This window comes from Marmota marmota, unplaced genomic scaffold, assembly GCF_001458135.2.
Source record: "Marmota marmota marmota unplaced genomic scaffold, marMar, whole genome shotgun sequence".
NCBI lineage: Eukaryota > Metazoa > Chordata > Mammalia > Rodentia > Sciuridae > Marmota > Marmota marmota.
In genome coordinates this window covers 36847213-36852565 of record NW_026000005.1, presented here as the reverse complement: position 1 = coordinate 36852565, position 5353 = coordinate 36847213, and positions in this window count along the sequence as shown.

The window sequence follows — 5353 nt, the reverse complement described above, 5'->3', positions numbered from 1 at the left end:
GGGGGGGGGGGGGGGGAGGGGAGGGCAGAAAGAAGAAAAACCTCTTCCAGGGAGTCCTGGTGACCTTCTTCCTCCATGTGGGTCTCACCTCCCAACAGTCCATTCAGCCATCAGTGGATTAACCCACTGATAAAGTCAGAGTCCTCAGGACCCAATCACTTCCCCAAACCCCATCTCTGAACACATGAGATCAGGGGACATTCCAAACTAAGGACACCACACTAGGGAAGACAATGGAGAGAACTGGCTCAGCCAACAAGGAGGAGGGCTACAGCAGATCATGGAGTTGATGATCAACGCTGTTGGCAGCCAGGCCTGGTGACAGAATGTCACAACCGCAGTGACAAACCCGCATAGTGGTGCCAATGAAGCTGCAAGACTGACGGTGATGATGAGCCGGTAAATGCACCAGGTGGTGCGAGGTTGACCAGAATCAGGACCTGCTTTCTGGTTGGCCAATCACGGGGGGGGGGGATGGAGACACTGAGACCAAAACCAAGACAGTGGACTCAGCTGAAGACAGTGAGGTGGTGGTCACGGTGGGAAGCAGGTGTGAACGTGATGGGTGGGAGGAATGGGGGTAACTGTGGGAGGGTGGAAGCGACTTACTAGACATCAAGCCGTGTTTCTAGCAGAGGAGGGCAGCCCCCACAGAGGTGAGAGAAGGCCAGGGAAGAGGGAGGGAGCCAAAGAATCAGTGCCCAGCTCATAAGACACCAATAAGCAGCCTCCACCAATAGTTCCTGGAAATGTCCTACATAAAAATGTATCAAGGCAGCTCCTCAAACCAGTCTGTCTCTTCCCAGAACTTCCCATGTGGTTCCCCCATGACAGCTCCCACCTCCACCCTCAGGTGAGCTTCCATCTTTTCAGTCTCAGCTAAAATGTCACCCCTCAGAGAAGCCATCCTGTCTGCTCTAAGAAGATGGCCCACTTGGCCTCCCTCCTCCCCTTCTGGTTATTCCTCGGAGCACAGATTACATCTGGTAATTACTGAATCCTTCACTTGCTTGGTAATTGCCATCACAGTGAATCACACATTCCACACAGGGCGGAGGGTGGGTGGCTACTGATCCAGGGGCTCGGCTTATCACTGGCCCCAGCAACAGCATAGTGGGTGTCACAGAGGAGGCCCATTATTGTTTGAAGAGCCATGGATAAAAGAAGAAGAAGGAAAGGGAAAGAGGGAGGAAGAAGGAGAGAGGGAGGACAGGGAAGAAGAGAAGGAGGCAGGGAGGGAAGAACGAGAAAGAGGGGAAAAAGGGCAGGAGGGAAAAATTACACCAACTCACATCAGCTCTCAGCTACCCAAGGGCAAAGGGGTTCCTGGCAGGCGAAGGAAACTTCCTTGAACACTTCTTCTAGTAGCAACTACTCCAAAATAAGATTCTCTATTTGGAAACCTAGGCTGTAACCCTGCACTAAGCTGATTATTCACTGGTCTTATCTGCACTCAATCTCCCCCCACCCCCCTTACTCAGAATATAAAAAAAAAAAAAAAATTGGCTGGAAACTGCATGTTGGATTCTGCATAGAAAATGATGTGTGCATCTGAAATATTATTCAGTTGCCTGAGAGCTGCTAGACTACATTCTAAGCTGACTTCATAGAGTATTTATAACTGCCAAAACAAGTTATTTCAAAAATAAACACATTATTTTTAGACCAATGCTGTTGATAACCTGTTCTGTTAAGTCATCCATTTGGAACTACTGGTTGCCAGGAACCATTCTCCTAGAGGCCCAGCTCACCAGGTGACAGGTGGAGGCCTGGCTGTACCCAGGAGCTTGTCCATCCACCCACCATGGGCAAAGGAAGTCCTGTCAGATCTCCCTAGAGATCTTAGCCTGCCCTGGCTCACCTTCCTCCCTACAACTTCTTCCTCCACGTGTGCATGGTTGAAATGGAAGAGTCAAAAGGAAGGGGCAGCAATGGGCATGGAACCAGGGGAAAGAAGTAGAGAGAAGGAGGCGGGAAGGCAAGTGCTACTCTCAGCAGAGGCTAATGCCAGCCAGGAGCCCAGAGGGGACATGGAAGGCCAGAGGGAAGAAGGGAAGGAAGCCAAGCAGAGGGTTCTATGATGGAAGAGTGTGACTGTCTCTGGTGTAGACGATACTGCAGCGAACCCTGCCCTGGACATGAACTGAGATGGAGGCTTCTGGGAAAGGCAGGGAGAACACAGGCAGCGTCCATCATCAGCTCTTCCTAGATTGCACCAACATTTTCTTCTCCTGCTGCTATTGCTGAGCTGTGATCAAGATCCTGAAGACGCAGGGATGGTGAGGAGAGTGTCTAAAAGGTTGGCCTCAGGTTGACCTAGGATGAGACCCAGCTCTGCCTTTTACTAGCTGTGTCACCTGGGGCAAGCTACTCAGAGATCAAAATAGTCCCTGCCTTCCAGAGACATTGGGAGAACTAAGCACATGTCTATATAGCACCCCAATAAAAAAAAAAAAAAGCTTCTTTTTTTCATTGCCCTTCCACCTTCTACCCCCAGTTCCTCTTTCCTGTATGATTAATTGCCCCATAACAGAAGTTCAGGGGCAAGATAAAGTCTAGGCAAGGATAGTGGGAGGAGAGAAGTCAGTATGATTGATAGTGACAAGAACATGATATATTTAAGGCTCTGGAGTTTCTGACCTGGCTTCCAATCCCACCACTACCATTTACTAACTATGTGGCCTTGGTCAAGAGTATGAGTCCTGTGACTGTTGTAACAAATTACCTCCAACACAATACAAATTTATTCTCTTGAAGTTCTGGAAGTAAAAAGTTCAAAATCAGATGGTTAAAAATCAAAGTGTTGGCAAGACTGGTTTCTTTTGAAGTTTCCAGAGCACTCATTTCCTATCCTTTTCTACTTTCCAGTGGTTAACCTGTCTTCCTGGGCTGATGACATTTCCTCCATCTCCAGGGTCTTCCCCCATCATACCACCTTCTCCTCTGACTCTGACCCTCCGTCATCCCTCATGTAAAGACGATTTCATTCCACTGGGCTCATCTGGATACTCTAGGATCACCTATCCACCTCAAGATCCTAATTTAATCCCATTTACAAAATCCTGTTTGTCATAAAAGGTAATATTCACAGGTTCTGGGCATTAAGACACGAAGATATTCAGAAGCCATTACTTAACTTCCTACTGCAAGTGAATTCCTTTCTGAGACTTGTTTTCCTCATCTGTTCAAAGGAAATGATACCTAAAGACATAATTTTATGTTTCAACTCATCTAGGCCATGGTAGCCAGATAAATGTCACTATGAAGGAAATCTTTTAAATGAGATTAGTATTTAAGTCAGTAGACTTGAGTAAAGCATATTATCTTCATAATGTTATGAGCATCATCCAATCAGTTTAAGGCTTCAAGAGAATTTTTTTAAAAAAAAACAGACATGTCCCAAGAAAGAGAATATTCTGCCTTTTGGCTGCTTTCAAACTCAAACTGAAACATCAACCCTCCCCTGGATCTCCAGCCTACCACACATGCTAGACAACAGTCACAAAAACCAATTCCTTTTTTTAAAAGGAATCAGTAGGTAGATAGATGGATGATTGATAGATAGGCAGACAGATAGACAGATGTACAATATAAAGCATTACAGTTTTGTGGTCCAGGTTAAATGAGAAAAAAACAGGCACATACTCAGCTAAGTGTCTAGCACATAAAAGGGAAGAATTATTAAATGTGTGTATTGTACTTTTTTCAATACACACCTACAACCAAAACCTTTATCACGTCACAGTCGACATCGAATCAGATGTGGAGGAAAGAGCAGGACGAAGTTTATCTCTAATTGCTCTTCAGAAACTTTCCCCCATCAACAGAAATAGAACTTTCCGTGATCTTCTATTTATCCTTAAAATTGGGTTGTGTCCCTCTGGGGTCACTTCCTACAAAATGCACTGAGAACTCTAAAGGAGCCCACCATCAGTGATGGTCAACTCCGGTCAGAAACCACAGCCACCACCTGTGGACATGGACCATGGCCTTCACTGACGCAGATGTAGCCATGGGAACGGAAGCAAGAAGCCAGCAAATGAAAGTCAGAGATGCTTGGCTACAAGGACATACCCTGAAGTCATGCTTCTCAGTCACAGGCTTGGGGACAGGGCTAACATACTAAGTGAGTCAACCTCAAAGATGAGGGAGCCCAGCCATATGACCCATCTGTTTCCTTGCTGCCTGGAGAATGAGATAGAAGGAAGGGAGGAAGCAATAAGAGAACCGAGCATCTATGTCCCCTCCCTAAACACCGTGGGCTCTGGGGTCCAAGACATTCCCAGACTATCACACTAAAAAACTGCTCGAGAACTGTGTGGCAACCTGCTGAAAGTTGGGCAGGACAGCTCTATAAGGCGTACCCATCTGGGTTGTCATATTTTACAGTGTATTTTCAGGGGCTTGATGGAGTCCAGCTTATGGATCTCCTTAGGTGACTCCGGGCTCTGCTCTGGAAGGTACTTCACATCTCCCCTTGAGTGTGAGTCCCAGAAGCTCAAGTTCGTTGAGCTGCTGCAGGCAAAGGTGTCTTCGGTTCAAACACTGTGGCAATTTGCATGGTAATTTACACTGCAGCTTTTTGTCCCCCTGTCATCCCAAAGAAGCCCTCCCAAGAGTTGAAGGAAAGCAGCTCAAATGTTTACAGCCTGCTTGACACACTGTGATTTTACCCCCTCTCGCCAGACAGAAGGGGAGGGGACCGAGGGTGTGGGTTTTATTGTGGCGGCTGGCGTTCTTTGACATTGCTCAGCGGAGGGGCTGGAGGAAGACGGGGTAAAGTCATCTTTTGGCTGCACTGTAAGGAAACCTAGCATTGGAAACTGTGTGTGATTAGCTACAAGTCAACCTTTCAAGAAGCAATAAAAAAATGAGTTCTTCTGTGAATATAAAGCTCTTCACTTTTCAAAATACATTTCCATTTATTAGCTCTGGTGAGGAAGAGAAAGTTCTATATTAGAGGACAAGAGAAAAAATTGTTTTCTGAAAATGAGAAGAATTAGAAGAAAGAGTGACACAATGCAAAACCCTCCCGAAGGAAGTGGAGGTGTGTGTGTGTGGGGAGGTCATGGTGCTGTAATTCAGTCAGATACAGAGAGGAAGGTGAGGCAGGAGCCGGAAGGGCAATTGGGTGCTGCCAGAATGAAACTAGGATAGTCAGGGTGCAAGGCAAGCTTGGACAATATTGGGGGAGACAGGACTAGGTGAGAAAACCTTAGTCCAAAGAGGAGACCTTGCAGGGAAGAGGCACTTTATCTCAGGAGTGGCAATTTCTCACCTCTGAAATAGCCCAGATAACATTTTTCCTCAGAGGGTCATGGAGCCTTGATAAGATAAGGTTGGGAGAGCCCTT